Here is an 18,016-nt window from a genome sequence, read left to right as displayed (position 1 = left end):
GCAGATAGTATCTCTATTGGCAAGCTGAATAGTGACATCAATGGGTTCTATCTCGACAGGTGCAATCTCGTCTTTGATTTCCTCATATAAGGATTGAGGTATTGCACTAACACTAGCACCCACGTCACATAAACCATGATAAAAATGATCTCCTATCTTAACAGAAACAACGGGCGTGCCAACAACAGGCCTATGTTTGTCTCTAGCTTGTGGTTTAGCAATTCTAGCAGCATCTTCACAGAAGTGAATATTATGGCCATCAACATTGTCGGACAGGAGATCTTTGATAATAGCAATGCTAGGTTCAACTCTAATTTGCTCAGGGGGTGTAGGTGTTCTAATGTAGCCTCTACATATCATAGTTGAAGCTTTAGAATGATCCTTTATCCTAACAGGGAAATGTGGTTCCTCAATGTAAGCACTGGGAACAATATGATCATTATAGGCAATGACTTTCTGTTCAACTGGATTGGATTTAACTACATTGACTTCTAAAGGTGGAGGATATTTAAACCACTTCTCTTTGGGGAGATCGATATGAGCACCAAAAGACTCACACAATGAAGCTACTATCTCAGAGTCAAGTCCATACTTAGCACTAAAATCACAAAAAGTATTTGTTTCAACAAAGGACTTAACGCAATAAAACTTGAAATTCATACCTAACTCCTTACCTTCATCAAGCTCCCAATCTTCAGAATTGCGTTTAATTTTTTCCAATAAATTTCATTTGAAGTCAATATCTCTCTTCATAAAAGAACCGGTACAAGAAGTGTCAAGCATGGTGTGATCGTCATGAGAAAGCCGAGCATAGAAGTTCTGAATGATAATTTCTCTCGAGAGCTCATTATTGGGGCATGAATATAACATTGATCTAAGCCTCCCCCAAGCTTGAGTGATGCTTTCTCTGTCACGAGGCCAAAAATTATAAATATAATTCCGATCACGATGTACTAAATGCATAGGATAAAACTTTTGATGAAATTCCAATTTCAACCGATTGTAGTTCCATGATCCACTATCATCACATAGCCTATACCATGTCAACGCCTTACCCTCAAAGATAAGGGAAATACCTTCTTCTTGACCTCATCCTTGGGAAAACCTGCAAGTTTAAATAAACCACAAACTTCATCTACATAGATTAGATGCAAGTCTGGATGTGATGTTCCATCTCGTGTAAAAGGATTAGCCAGTAGTTTCTCAAGCATACCCGAAGGAAATTCAAAGAAAATATTTTCAGTAGGTGCTGCAGGTTGAGGAGCAACTCTTTGTGCTTCTGTTCGAGGTGAAGATACCCCGAACAAGCCCCTCAAAGGATTAGTTTCCATAGTGACAAGTGAAAATAAATTTCAGCACACTATATGAATGTTTCCTTACCAAGTTCCACTTACCAAAGGCGCTTCACTCCCCGGAAACGGCGCCAAAAAAGAGTCTTGATGACCCACAAGTATAGGGGATCTATCGTAGTCCTTTTGATAAGTAAGAGTGTCGAACCCAACGAGGAGCAGAAGGATCTCACAAGTGGTTTTCAACAAGGTAATATCTGCAAGCACTGAAATTATCGGTAACAAGTGGTTGTGTGGTGAGATGATTCGTAGCAAGTAGCAAGTAAAAAAAGTAACAACGGTGCAGCGAAGTGGCCCAATCCCTTTTGTAGCAAGGGACAAGCCTGGACAAAGTCTTATAGGAGGAAAAACGCTCCCGAGGACACACGGGAATTTCTGTCATGCTAGTTCTGATCATGTTCATATGATTCGTGTTCGTTACTTTGATAGTTTGATATGTGGGTTGACTGGCGCTTGGGTACTTCCCTTACTTGGACAAGAATCCCACTTATGATTAACCCGTCTCGCAAGCATCCGCAACTACGAAAGAAGAATTAAGACAAAGTCTAACCATAGCATTAAACTAGTGGATCCAAATCAGCCCCTTACGAAGCAACGCATAAACTAGGGTTTAAGCTTCTGTCACTCTAGCAACCCATCATCTACTTACTACTTCCCAATGCCTTCCTCTAGGCCCAAATAATGGTGAAGTGTTATGTAGTCGACGTTCACATAACACCACTAGAGGAAAAGCAACATCAAACACATCAAAATATCGAACGAATACCAAATTCACATGACTACTTATAGCATGACTTATCCCATGTCCTCAGGAACAAAAGTAACTACTCACAAAGCATAATCATATTCATGACCAGAGAGGTAATGAGTAGCATCAAAGATCTGAAAATATAATCTTCCACCAAGTAATCCAACTAGCATCAACTACAAAGAGTAATGAACACTACTAGCAACCTTACAAGTACCAATCGGAGTCGCGAGACAGAGATTGGTTACAAGAGATGAACTAGGGTTTGGAGATGAGATGGTGCTGATGAAGATGTTGATGGTGACGAGTCCCCTCCGATGAGAGGAGTGTTGGTGATGACGATTGTGACGATTTCCCCCTCCGGGAGGGAAGTTTCCCCGGCAGGATTGTCCTGCCGGAGCTCTAGATTGGTTCTGCTCAAGTTCCGCCTCGTGGCAGCAGCGAATCCTCCGAAAAGCCTCCTCTCAATTTTTTCCAGACCGAAACACTTCTTGTAGCAAAAGAGGGGGGCCAGTGGCCAGCAAGGAGCCCACAAGCCCCCTAGGCGCGGCCAGGGGGGCTGGCCGCGCCTAGCAGGCTTGTGGCCACCTGCTGGCGCCCCTCTGGCACTTCTTCGGCCCAGTATTTTTTATAAATCCTCAAAAAAATTCATGTTGATTTTCACGGCTTTTGGAGTTGCAAAGAATAGGCATCTCAAACTTGCTCCTTTTTCAGGCCAGAATTCGAGCTGCCAGCATTCTCCCTCTTCATGTAAACCTTGCAAAATAAGAGAGAAAAGGCATAAGTATTGTACCGTGATGTGAAATAACAGCCCAAGAAGCGATAAATATCAACATGAAAGCATGATGCAAAATGGACGTATGACCCCTTTCCTCTTCACCCAATATATAGATGGAGAGAGAGCGCTGCAACCAAACAATGCAATGACGCAGTCCTGTCTCTCCCGTAGATTAGTTTTCTCCACTAATATTGGTTCTGGTTTTGCTTGGCGAAGCCCTCCCGAAGCAGCTCCACCAACACCATTGCCATGCGGTTGTGCTGACGGAGCACTCATCTACTTCTCCACCCTATCTCTTTCTGGATCAAGGAGATATACGTGTGCTGAACGCGGAGGAGCCGTCCGTTCGGCACTAGATCGGGACAAATCGTGATGGGATCGTGGGACGGATCGTGATGAGATCACGTGATGGATCTTGATTGGATCGCGAATACGTTCGACTACAACAATCGCGTTATATACACTTCCGCTTAGCGATCTACAAGGGTATGTAGATGCACCCCACCCTCTCATAGATGTTAGTCTTCATAGATTGATCTTGGTGAGCGTAGGAATTTTTTTTGTTTCCCATGCAACGTTCCCCAACAGCTTTATCGTTTACTTGGAGTCGGCATGCCTTCCTAGAGGCTGCTATCGACTAGCCGAGTCGGACGTGTCCTCACTGGCGACCAAGTGAACGAGAACCTAAGGGGTCGCACGCTGAAGGGAAAGAACACATGGGCTTTAGGGTCCGTGCGAGGCCCAAGAGTTCAGCCCGCACAGGACGCCTATATATAGTGGATGTGTGGCACTCTTATGGAGTTGATCGCTTCGGTGTCGTCATTAGGGTTGTGCATGTCTTGCACCTAGCGAGCTCCAGTCTCTATCGCGAACTGTGTGATCCTTACCTAGAAGTCCGCCGCACGGTGTTCCTCCTGCACGCATGGATACCCTTAGAGGCGGTGCACCTACGCCGCTCCGGTGATCCTCTATGTGGGATCCGGCAACCAACTATTCTAGGGAGACTATACGGCGACCGGCTGTTCGAGGGAGATCAAACTAGGACAAGATGGACCACGCGACATGCTGCCCCAACTCTACTTCCGCTGCACGACAATGTGCGTCTAGTGGTAACGATTTGTGATCCATCTCCGTAGCATTTTCTTGGATGTTCTGCACGTAGGAAAATTTAATTCGCATGTGATGCACCTACCACATAACCCAACACTTGTGGAGTGTCTCACCAGGGCGCTACTTCACATGGCGGAGGTCATTGACGGAGAGTGGGCGGTCGTGTGTTCCTCTAAGTTCGTGACTAACAACTTGCAAAGGTAGCTCCATGAAGAGGACGAGTCCTCGGGCATGTTTAGGAGCCAGGACCGCATGCCATCCTTGAGCGCTATCGGAAGCCAGTTCGCCATGACCTTGTTGTCACCGCTCGTCGCTTCGACGCTCAGGGCATAGAGTTGCAGGAACTCTATAGGGTCGAGGGAGTCGTCGTAGCACAGGGTGTAGGTCGGGCTTGAACTTAGTCGACCAAACTACCCTGCGCAGTTTGCGGGTGAAGGCCCAGCAACCCACGGTGCTTGAGTGGCCGCCTTGGACGAGGGCCGCCTGGTTCTGGCACCCGGCTACTGCGACATCCTGGATGACCCGGTGAAGGCACTGACGCTGCTACTCGAGGACCACGCGCTCATCAAGCGGAGCCTCACACTAGACGATCTGGGAGCTTCCTCCTCCCCCTTGGGTGCGCGTTGGTGGTTCGCGAGGCGGGTTCCCCATGCGCGTGCCGCCCCTGGGCTCGGCCTGGTCGCCACACGCGGGAGGAGGCAGCGATGCTCCCTGAGCCTCCTCTTCATCGCGGGATGGAGGGGGCGAAGTGGGCGAGACGGCCCCGGGGCCTCTCCGGTGGCAGTGATGAGCGGGGTGATGCGGGACCCTTATGTGCTAGCGACGTGTATTTCGTACACGATCACACAAACCGGTAGAATGCGTTTCTATCCATATGTTTGTTTTGCACGTTTGATGGGAATAGTATGGCTCATATATATGTGATGCATGCGTCTAGTTTATCATGACCTACATGTCATGATTGTCAGCCGGCAGGAGCCAAAGTGACGTCATTTTATTGTATAATGGCATGTGTGTCGACTTGTGATTCTTTGTAAGTTCATTACTAGTTCTAGTGGTTGGAGGATAGAGATCAAATTCGAGGTTTTGGTGTCTCGGCGTGACGAACAGGATGGAGTCCCGCCTTGGCCATTGGAGTTGGAGCCGTCTTGGAAGGACGTCCATGAAGGAGCCATACTATTTCACATATTAATGTTTATATGTGATTGATATTGCTTCTTGTTTTCTATTCATGTTATAGCGTAGAAAGATCCCTTGTTAATATCAAGTACATTGCCATTCCGGATGTTGCACCTTCGCATGTCAAGTACCTCTAGTGGTGGGCTCGTAAAATTGAGGTTCTGCTAGGTGTCCTTTAATTGGAGGGTTAGTGTCGGACACAAACATGCACCGCATCAGGTTAACTTGACAAGGCTATCAAAACGGTTTTGGGCCTTGTGGCAAAGAAGGTTGGGAGCCGGGGTATGAGATACCTACCCAACCGACAGGAGTCGTATAGAGATACGATTAGCAAGGTGTTGCTTATCGAATAGGCAAGTTGGCTAGCAGTGATGCTAAAGCTCACTAGTCGCTCGCGCTAGACAGATCCTGAATCACATAGAGTTTGCGGAGGGATGCTGGCTTCAGTGGGAGTAGTTCTATTTATGGCATCAATTACTCTACTTAAACACATTGCTTAGTGATTGCATATTTAGTGTTGTAGATCAATGGCACCGCCTGCTCAAAACATTGCATCGAAATCAATTCTAGAAAAGGATAAACTGAATGGAACAAACTTTACCACCTGGTATAGAAATCTGAGAATTGTTCTCAAACACGATAAAAAAGACCATGTTCTAGAGGATCCACTTCGAGAGGTACTGCTGATAATGCTAATGCTACAACCAAGAATGCCTACCAGAAACTCGTTGATGAATCGAACGAAATCAACTGTCTCATGCTGGCTTGTTTGGAGCCCGATATGCAACAACATTACCGAGACATTGCAGCTTTTGATATGATCGAGAGTCCCTAATGGATTTTAAGCTGAAGGAAGGTGGTCCGCTGAGCCCGCATGTGATCAAGATGATCGGATACGTGCAAGCTTTGGATCTTTTGGGCCTCCCGCTCTCGGATGAGCTCGCTACTGATGCAGTTCTAGTTTCTCTTCCAGCAAGCTATGGGACATTCATCTCGAACTATCATATGCATGGCATGGATAAAATGCTCATTGAATTGCATGCGATGCTCAAGGTGGCAGAGCGGGATATTAAGAAAGGCACTCACCAAGTATTGATGGTGCAGAACTCGGCAAAGTTCAAGAAGAGTTGGTCCTAGAAAAGGGTAAGGCAACGAGCACGGAGAAGGTTGTCTCCACCGCTGAGCCGAAGTCCGGACCGAACTCAAAGACCATTTGCTTTCATTGCAAGGAAGCTGGTCACTAGAAGAGGAACTGTAGCAAGTGGCTTGCTGAGCATGGTAAGAAAGCAGGCGATGCTTCTTCAGGAAAAGGTACACTTGTTACATATGTTATAGACATTTACCTTGCTGACATACCAAGTAGCTCTTGGGTATTTGATACCTGATCAGTTGTACATATTTCCAACTTGATGTAGGGGCTGGTAAGAACTAGGCGTGTGGCACAAGGGGAGATTAACATCAGGGTCGGAAACAAAGCAAGACTTGCTGCGTTGGACGTCCGCACGATGCAGATCCAACTTTCTTCTGGATTTATTTTGGAATTGAATAATTGTTATTACATTCCCGCACTTAGTCAAAACATTATTTCTGCCTCATGTTTGATGAGTCAGGGTTATGAGTTCAATTTAAAGGACAATGGTCGTTCATTTTGTTTGAGTGGAATGTTCCATGGCTATGCACCCATTGTATATGGGCTATTTATTTTAAATCTAGGAACAAAACCATTCTTAAACATGAATGTCAAAAGGCATAAGCCTAATGATATAAATCCGAACTACTTCTGGCATTGCCGACTTGGACACATTAGTCTGAAACGCATTAAGAAGCTCCATGATGATGGACTCCTAACTTCGTCCTACTTTGGTTCGTTAGGGACATGCGAATCAAGCTTCTAGGCAAGATGACTAAGTCTCCTTTTGCAAAGAGTTGCGAAAGGGCGTCCGAGCTGTTGGAGCATATACACAGTGATGTGTGTGGTCCAATGAGCACAAGGGCCAGAGGTGGCTATCAGTACTTCGTGATCTTTACCTACGACTTGAGTTGATATGGATATATCTATTTGATGAGGCACAAGTCAGAAACTTTTGAAATGTTCAAAGAGTTTCAGAACGAGATTGAAAATCAGCTTGTCAAGATGATAAAGCTTTTGCAATCAGATCATGGAGGTGAGTACATAAGCCATGAGTTTGATGATCATCTGAAAAGCCGAGGAATAGTACCTCCGCTCACACCTCTGGGTACACCGCAAAGAAACGGCGAGTCAGAATGGAGAAATCGAACCTTGTTGGACAAGGTCCAATCGATGATGAGCAAATCAGAATTATCATTGTCATTCTCGGGATACGCTCTAGAAACTGTAGCTTTCACACTTAACAGGGTAACATCAAAATTCGTAGACATGACACCACATGAGATGTGGATTGGGAAGAGTCCTAGTTTGTATTTTCTAAAGATTTGAGGTTGTGAAGCATTTGTCAAGCGACTCGTGTTGGACAAGCTTACACCCAAGTCAGTTAAATGCATATTCATGGGATATCCGAGGGAGACCTTGGGATATAGCTTCTACAACCGAGAAGAGAACAAAGTGTTTGTTGCTCGGAACGGGGTTTTCCTAGAGAAAGGGTTTCTCAGTTGGGAGGCCAGCGGAAGAACGGTGTGACACGAAGAAATTTGAGAGCCACTTGGGGACGACTCGGTTGGTGATGAGATCATACCAAAGTCGGTGAGGGAACCTGTAGTGGAGTCTGCACCGGAGCTACGGAGGTCGGATAGATTGCGCAAGGTGTGGATGTGTTGTTCCTAGAAAGCGATGAGCTGGCCAAATATGCGGAAGTGATGGTAAGCCCACATTCCGAGGCATGGCTCAAGGCCATGAGATTCGAGTTAAAGTCCATGGATGATAATCAAGTCTGGGACTTGGTTGATCTGTCGCCTGGCGTAGTAGCCATTAATTGCAAATGGGTCTTTAAGAAGAAAACCAATGTGGATGGAAATGTTCAGATCCACAAAGCTCGTCTTGTCACTAAAGGTTATGGACAAGTTCAAGGAATTGACTATGACGAGACCTACTCGCCGGTAGTGATGATGAAGTCAGTGAGGATCATACTAGCTATAGCTGCATATCTATTATATTATTAAGTCCATAGAAAATTAATGATGAAGATTTATCACCCAAGAGTTAAGATATATAGATGGCCTAGATTCATCTCTATATACACGCCCACGTCAAGTAAAAAAACATGTGCTAGCGTAGGAATTTACAAAAGCATCCCGATCACCTGAAATAAAAAGCAGACAACGATTAGGAAACAACACATAGATTGCAAAAATTAGCACATCTATCCCTAATAATAAAGCAAATTGGGTTTCTGGTCGTCCGTCGTGGCATTTTTGCGAAAACATCCCTATCGTTTCGGATAATTAACCCGCATTACTGTTTTAAGTGGATACTTTGAGAAAACATTTCGTTCTTACACAAAACCCCCCTGTAGTTTTGCCTACTCAACCCGCGATCCTTTTTCACCTGAATCTGGATAGGGTCAATGCGGCGGCTCGAGCGGCTGGGGCGATGCGGCACAAGGCGAGGGAGCGGATCAGGGCGAGGCGGTCCGGGTCGACGTCCACCAAGACGTCCTTGCCGTAGATGAGGCGGTGGAGGAGCCACTCGTTGCGGCCGGCTAGGTGCCGCTCCGCGCGAGGACGGAGCACAGGCGCTGCTCTGGCACTCGCTCGCCGCCGTCCGGGCGATTAGCAACCCCTGAATCGAATATTTCGACAAAGTGTACCTCAAATCCGAAATAATAGAGTGTCGTAGTGCGAACTGCGCAGCCGGCGCCGGCTTGCAAGTGCGCCAGCCAATGGGCACTGCCGGCTGCCACACTGGGCAGGGGCGCAAGACGGTGGGTTCGGAGCGCGGACGCACGTGCGGATTGGATGGAGAGGAAGGCGGCTCTTCCGCTCCTCGGACGGGGACGGAGTCCGACGAGCAGCGAGGTAAGCAGCGAGCCAACGACGGCGAGATCTGGGGAAGCGACCAACGAGCGAGGCAATGGGTTCCTCCTGTGCGTGAGCGTGGCTGTGTGCATTTTTTTCGTGGGCTTTCTTTTAGAAAGTCCTGGCTAACCAGAGATGTCTGATGACGAGATATTGGGCTGCTATTTTTCCTCTGGCCCATTTTAATTGCACATCTATACTTATATACCTATCTCTCCCTAATCTCTCCCTAATAATAAAGTAAATTGGGTTTTTGGTCGTCCGTCTAAAAAATACCCTCAAAGTTGTCCGAAATTACCCGCTATGCCACTTATAAGTCAGAAAAAACGATTCGCTTTTATGTGAAGTCGCTCTGTCAAAGTGTGTTCTATTACGCAGCGAACCACTACTGGTCAACAAAGTTGTTGTATCCTGCTGGCTAGAGAACGCCCCTGGTACATCTGGGTTCGAATCCAACTTTTTCATTGTTTTTGTTTATTTTATTTTTCTTTTCTTGTTTACCTTTTCTTCTATCAGGCTGATTCAAATCAAAGATAGGAATTAAGAGGAGAAGATGAAATTGACAATTTTTGGAAGAGGCCAACTATCTACGATGGGATGCCACATCATATAGCATATTTTTTTTAACGAAAATATCCTATACCAGTAACTAGACTGTGAACAAAAAAGATTACTCCGATGACCTCTAGATTAGTTCATCTTAATTTCTTTCAGCCGCGTACGACAATGCGCGTGCATGCCCGACGACGCCCGACGTACACAAACTCGACCAAATATGCATACGCAGTGGTTGACGGATTTTAAATCTATTTTCTGCTCTCATGCGACATATGGCCACTGGTAGAAGATTGTTTGGCAGTGCGGAGAAAGAGGCAACATGGGAAGTGATTGATCCATCAAAGCAATATTTTCTTTTTTTTCCATAATAATCGTAGTGATCTGGTATATGGTTGTCGCGTCCGTCCTCGACCTCATCCTTCACCCGTGCAACAGGTGATGAGCACTAGCGGCGGAAGAGGGAGTTGGGCTGCATCTGATTTGGGAGGCCCAACCGAGGTGAGATGTGAGGAGCATCATCGCTGATACTCCTCCCATACCGTAGCTAACGGGCGTTGGTGCATCCAGCAGGAGGCACATCTTGCGGAGTTAGTGGGCGCATCCGCCAGGCTGATTGTTGCGTGGTGCTGGGATGGACGCCTTGCGGGTGGACCAGGAGGCTTCCTTGATGGTGAGTGCAAGGTGTTCTGGAATAGAAATTATACGATAGTTAAAAGTGTACTTCTCTTATGAAAGACAACAAAAATAGAAGAAAAGTTTGCATAGATAACAACTTCATACTATAAATGTTTTTCTTTGTTAAAGTTAATATAAATATCTCAGTAGGTGATAAGGCTTGATCAATGAATAATATCCAAATACGATCTTCTTTAGATCACAAGAATTATATGATGTTGTAATTAAAATGCTTTATCAGTCAATCTATGTGGCTACAATTCACAGGTATAATTTGGATATGCAGTACCAGAGACCAACTAATTGAATTTAATGTTATTTTTCTGATGCAAGTCTGTTCATAATAATGCTTAAGCCAGATACATTATCAGATCTTTTTTGTCCTGTTATCAAGATGATCTTTTATCGTGTCAAACAGATGGTTATTTACTCGAGGAGAGAGAGTGGGAGGGAGAGAGAAACCTTCAGACCATATTCAAACATGTTTTCGTTGTGTGAGCTGTGAGACCATTGTCGGCAACACACATGTGATGCCATGTGAAACTAAAAGACGTGGACCTATTAAGGTCTTGAGTTGTGGTTATTGGGTTAAAAATGTGTGTTATTTTCTCTCCCGTTGCAACGCACAGGTTTTTTTGCTAGTATAAAATATGTGCCGACGTAAGGATGTGATGGCCACGTAAGGGCATGTCCAATCGTAGATAAGCAAGACTCATTATGTGTACATGTGCTTTTGTAGTAGAAGTCAATTTCCAAAACCAGCACCTCTTCCACACACATGAGGTAGACTCCTCTCTTCCCGTGATAGAAAAAAGATAAGAACATTAGAACGCATCTAATCATCCCTCCTTTACCCAGTTTTTCAATCGAAGGAGTGGAAAAATCGCTTCTCCAGTAATTCCGTGGTGCAAGGTGGAAAGAAGTGCATCCGTCTTTCATATTCATACTAGGCAGATCCGGGCGCCGTAGAAACATCTAAACTTTTCCACATCTGCCACTACTAATTTGACCATGTATGTTGATCTAATTGTGTTATTGCTGATCTCCCATTGCTAGGCGAATTGATTGATGGCGTTACGGGCTGCCTCTTTCCATGTCAAACCACAGATGATTTTGCGCATTGCAGGGGCTTACTAGCTCTATCATGAGGTACATGATCTAATTCGACCATGTACCTCTATATGAGTGTGTTCTCGCTGATCTCCTGTTGCTAGGCTAGCTAATTGGACTGGTGGCGTCACCGGATGCCTCTATCCATCTCAAAGAAGATGATTGCTTGCACTGCATGGGCCTAGCTCCATAATCAAGCAACAACATCACCTCTAAACAAGAACTACTAGCAGGCTCTGCTTCCTGTGGAATGCCTATCAGCCGCATGGTTTGAGATGTAGTGAACCTGGTAAGCATCCAAGATGCAATGGATTTATCTATTGGTATTCGTTACAATCGTCGATGGTAATTTCAATATTTCTTACCCAGTTTCAATCTAAGATGGAAATTATTTAATTTTTGGTCTTTACTTTAGCAGTCGTCAATTGGAATTTGAATTTACCGGGTGTTAATTTCATTTTGCAGAGGCTTACTTATGCTGTAATGCGTTGACCTTTGTCAGATTTTCAGAGAAGAAGCCAATATAGTACACATAGTATTTGACATTAGAGAATATCGATGTTACCCATGGGCATGCAAGATTTTAGTTGTCGAGGAACATATCCTATAAACCCATCGTATCCATGAAACTGAAGTCAGAGGGACAAAGAATCAAGATTACAATTACATCTCTCCTCTACGCATCTCTGGGAATCATTCATCGTCAGGCACCACAATGATTTTGTCTGTGCAGCGGGGAACATCATGGCACACGCCATGATGCACATCGACTCACGAGAGTCGGTGTGCGCTATTCACATCGGTAGGATCTGGTAACCGATTCCACCGGGTGGAAGATGGAGTACACCAAATGTTCAGGCCGTTCAGAAAACAAGATACGCAAAGTTTGGTTAGTTGGTCAATCCATTATTGAGTAAGACTAGTAAAAGGGCCCGTGCATTGCACCGGGTGTATAAAAATATATATATGCTTAGACAGTTGGAAAAAACTACCAAAAGGGTTCGTGCGTTCCAACGGATGTATAAACAACATATTGTTAATAAAGATCTCCATGCACACCAAGCAACATTGTGTGACTTTTTTACCATTATAGAACACATTTTGATTTTTCATTTTTTTTCTCCATCTTTTCCACGAAGCTAAAAAGTTCAAAATATCCGTGCATCAATTATTTTAATATGTATTCCTTGAGCCCCCTTCATTTCTTTTACCGTGTGCATCATTTTCCTTTTTCTGTCACCTCGTGTACGTTTTTCCTTTATTTCTTCTCTGTCACCCTTCCTTATTTCCTTTTTATTAAACCTTACAAGAAGGTATCTACACGGTCAACATAGAGTGACCTCAAGGGGTTGGGGTTGGGGGAGGCAATCAAGGGGGAAGTGGGTCATGGCTAATCAAAGAAGATTATGTGTACCTGAGTTGGTGTCCACATATAAACAGTTCAACGGCACTCCACATATAAGGTGTTGAAGGGGCAGCTTCAGAAAAGATAATCCCTCGTTTTCAGTTCTTTTGGGTTGTAGAGCACGTAGTTCGAATCCTCAGTGACATTGAATGTTATGCCCAAGAAGCATGCCAGTGGTGCTGGGTCTATCATTCTGGAGGAGCTATGCAAAGGCCTTAAGATTGCAAGTGCATTTGCAGGTCCGAATCCGCTTTATGGGTGTGAGCCTGGAGGAAAAGGAAGAATAGCCCCGTAGATGGTGCAAATGCCATTGCTTTCCTTAGGTAAACATGATGGTCGAGGAGGAGCTGTTGGAGATCGTATGTTCATCAATGGCTAGAAATGGGGGGGGGGGGGAGGGGGAGTGCGCTTGCTTATTTGATGATTGCGTGTTGTAAAAAGGCTATTCTGTCATGCAGTATTAAATGCACTCTATTTGGTTTACAGTCACGTGCGTTGCAACGGTAAATAAAAATATTACGTCGTAGCCAAATAAGTATGGCCTAATATCCTGACATATGAGAGTTCTCTATTTTTCCATTTTACCACGATGGCCCATCATATTACCACTTTTTTTTTTGCCATCCTCGTTGATGATGGCCCCGGTGTCCATGTTATCAAATTTTGTAACATTTTATAAAATTTCACACACATTTTCTTTGAATTCATGGATATGTTTTGAATACATCATCATTTTTCAAAATCTTGAATGTTTTATATTGGATGAATATATTTTTTGAAATTGTGAATTCTTTTACGATATCGGAACAATTCTTTAAAATCATCAACATTTTTTAGTCCGTGAACATTTTATGTTTTCCTGAAATTTTATTTAAATTACCAAACATTTTATGATTTCATGACTCGTTTTTCCAAAACTCAAAACCTTTTAAATAAAGAATTTTGAAAAATTCTGAACTAATTTATAGAAGAAAAATAAATTGAAATAACAAACATTTTATATTTTCCAGTATATATTTGTCGAAATTGTGAATTATTTTATAATATGCAAACTGTTTTTTGAAAATCATAAACAATTTTGAATTCCGCAAACAATTTATGATTTCCTGATCCTTCTTTTGAATTTCTAGACATTTTATGATTTCCTGAATATTTTTTCTATGTTTTGAATACATGATCATTTTCAAATCATGAACGTTCTATATTTTCTGAATATATTTTTTGAAAATTGTGGATTCTTTTATAATATGCAAACACTTTTTCAAAACTCGATGTCATTTTCTGAATTAAAAGAAGGCAACAAAAAAATTGAAATAATAAAACAGAAAATCCGATGAAAAAGGTGTTGTTCAGGAATCGAACCTGGAATTCCTGGATGGAGTAGCGGCACTAAAGCCAATAGGCCAAGCGAGCTGTTGTTGTTTTCAAAGGTCTAGCATCGCCTTTTAAGTACTGATACGGACGGTGACTTTGACAGATTCGAAAATCGATCCTCCACTTATGGGTGGCATAGTGGGTAATTTAATACAACATTAGGGGCAATTTTAATGACGTACCACAGAAGCAATAGGTGCTTTATTAATAGGTAAAGAATAGCATAATATATGCATAAAAGCTAGCGGCTGCTGTGGTGCTGTCTGATTGGGAAACAAGAGTGGGTTTCCTTTAGAAGCGGTAGACGATGTATTGCGTGCGATGATATCATAACAAATGTCACTACTCTAACCAAGTTGTTTTTCTTCGTCTACATGTACAATTATTAATATTTGATTTTGTAAAATATATATTTTATTGCTTAAATAAATATCAATGAATGATATATATAACATTGCTTTTCCATGCACACTTCACAAAGTGTATGGTTATAAAACTTTAAAACTGAGAATAGCATTGTGATTATAAATCTGAGCTCACACCAAAAACTAAAATGTTGGATAAAAGTACAATAAAATGATATGACAACATGCATGGGTTACTTGGATATGCAAAACATACTGCGTTTCATAATATGCGAAAAGAGAAAAAAAAGGAGTATGGCAAAGCACGGCTTGGTGCACATGAATTGTTGTCGTGTGAAGTTCACGGTTGCAAGTAAGTGATGATTAGGTGGAAGCACAACTCATCCTGACACCTGGTAAATGGAATCGTCTATGACTTCCATTATTACTTGGTAATATATTTTGGCCGGATTGGAAAATTAATTAGGTTGTCGCCACGAGAAGTCATATAGAATACTTTATCCGATAGAATATTAAGGAAGCTAATTGACCAAATTCAGGCTTTGATGAGCTATTTAAATAATCATGTGTGTTTATCTTTTACAAATTAATAATGTAGTACCATTGGATTTGTATCAAAACTTACACTTCTTCACTTTTATGTGATTATATTTATCTTAACTATTAATTAAATATTGTATGTAAACCTTTATGATCAAAATTTATAGTTAGAAATGGAGTGTCTCACATTGTAAAGTAGGGATTATACAATAAGTTATGTTTATCATGCTAAACCTATAGATTGTACGTCAACAACATGGTCCCTGCTATAAACAGTTAGCTATGATCAATGTGATATAGGCTTGCTTTGTCATTGATAATTATGGGCATGGATAGGCAAGTGGAATAGGCAAAAGAATGTGGGCATGATCCAAAAATGGAAATTGTGATAAAAGTGACAAAGAGAGAACGTGTAATCAAGATACTATGTCAAGTATGTAACATCATATTTGAATTGTTGTAAATAAATATATCTCAGTGCAAACGATATGTACATGATTTGGTAGAATAATCATGTCCATGCCCATGTAAAATAACTCATGTACGTGAAGATAAATAAAAATATTTAATAGATGGATGAGCGTGTGAGGGACAACGCGAATTGAAGAAAGGGAAACATTTCTTTTTCTAAATTTGTAGAGGTTTGAAACAAAAGTTCATGTCCAAGTACGATGAATCATTTCAATTTTGCTAAATAAAAAAATGTATTTTTTCGCAGGATTTGGCAAAGGTAAGTTATGACACTATTAACATGGGCACAATTTGATAAAATATAAAGATAAGGTATGAAAAAGTTAGCAGAGTCCGCGAAGAGATAATATTTTAGCATTTTTTAGTGAATACAAATAAATTACATTGATACAAACACGTCACAGTAAATTAAAGAATGGATTGGATGTGCGGACGCATCTTGACGCAAAGCATTTCCCTAACCAAACCGAACTGCAATAGCACTAAAGATAAGAAAGGGAAGAGGAAGTACCCCATATGACTGTTTGAGCCAGCAAGATTTGGATTACTATATGAAATTTCTCTATTTTGATGTTTTTTGGTGTCTAATTTCTAATGTTCAATGAACAAAATTGAGAAGATGGGACACGATCAAAGCTAATATATAGAAAATATGTTAAAACTCACATTTAACAACAAATGGAAAATCTAGCCGCGCAAATGCGCGGGTGACTCCGTGAATTTTTATTATGAAATATGGCAGATGAATGTCAAAACGGCATTCCTTCATGGAAATTTAAAAGAGGATGTATACATGATACAACCCAAAGGTTTTGTGGATCCAACTAACGTTGGTCAAATATGCAAGATCAAGAGATCCACTTATGGATCGAGGCAAGCAGCTCAGAGTTGTAATATTCGTTTTGATGAAGTCACCATTCATCTTGGTTTCATCAAGAACGAAGAGGACTATTGTTTATACAAGAAGTCTAGTGGGATCTCGGTAGTATTTTTTATCTTGTATGTGGATGACATACTGCTGATCGAAAATGATGTTTTTATGGTGCACTCAGTCTAGGAATCATTGAATGGTAAGTTTTCAATGAAGGACCTTGGAGAGGCAGTGTACATTTTGGGCATCAATATCCATAGACATAGATCGAGGAGGCAGCTCGGCTTAAGTCATAGCACGTACATAAACAAAGTGTTGAAGCGGCTCAACATGAGTGAGGCCAATAAAGGTTTCTTGCCCATCTCACATGGTATAAGGCTAAGCAAGACTCAAAGTCCTAAGACTTCTGAGGAGCGAAAACGGATGAGTAGGATTTCGTATGCTTCGGCAATAGGATTCATCATGTATGGCATGCTATGTACTCGTCGAGATGTTGCCTACGTAATAAGCTTAACAAGCAGATACCAGGCCAACCCAGGCGAGAGTCACTGGGCAGCGGTGAAATTTATCTTGAGTACCTAAAAGGACTAAAGAGATGTTCCTAGTTTATGGAGGTGAGGAGGAGCTCAGCGTAAAGGGTTACGTTGATGCTAGTTTCCAAACCAACAGGGATGATTATTGTAAACTGGATTTGTGTATGTCATGAATGGAGGAGTAGTGAGTCGGACGAGTTCCAAGCAAGATAGGTACATGTGTACCCGAGCTGGTCAAAACCGTTGGACCTTTATTCACACAGGCCAAGCAGCCGAGACAACACCACAAGACGAGGCACATAGACCGAAAGTATCAACTAATACGAAAGCTCGTATAGAATGGTGATACTAATTATGCAAGATCTACACGGATGCAATTGTCGAAGATCCGTTGACTAAGCCGCTTCCACAACCCAAGCATGAGGGGCACCTTAGAGCTATCGGCATTCGATGTGTACTTGATTGACTCTAGTGCAACTGGGAGACTGTTGGAGATATGCCCTAGATGCAATTATGTATGTTGATATTTCCTATGTGTTTATGAATAAAGATAGTCCTTGGACATTATCAATGATGTGTATTAACAAGTAGGTGACTTGTTTGTGAGACTATACATTGTATGATGTCTATCCTAAATTGTCCCTAGTCGAAAGAGTTGTGTGGACGCGCAACCAACTAGACTAGCATATGATATGGTGGATGGTCCGGTCTCACTGGCCATGTCGCATTGGATGCTAGCCGGATAATATGGACTCACAAAGATCTGGTTGGATTCGACATAGTCGAATCCGAGTCGAGATTAGGTCCGAGTTAGACAGACCCAACTATGAGACGAAGCAATAGGTCATTTTTGAGTCTCTAGTACAACATACGTTCTATGTCCTAAGACCTGAGTTGGCGCATGTACTCGGGATGTTGATAGACTTGCTTTGGGCCGACCAAATTCTAATCCTTGAC

This window comes from Hordeum vulgare, chromosome 6H (genome assembly GCF_904849725.1).
Source record: "Hordeum vulgare subsp. vulgare chromosome 6H, MorexV3_pseudomolecules_assembly, whole genome shotgun sequence".
In the NCBI taxonomy this organism is placed as follows: Eukaryota; Viridiplantae; Streptophyta; class Magnoliopsida; order Poales; family Poaceae; genus Hordeum; species Hordeum vulgare.
This window is presented reverse-complemented; position numbering follows the sequence as displayed.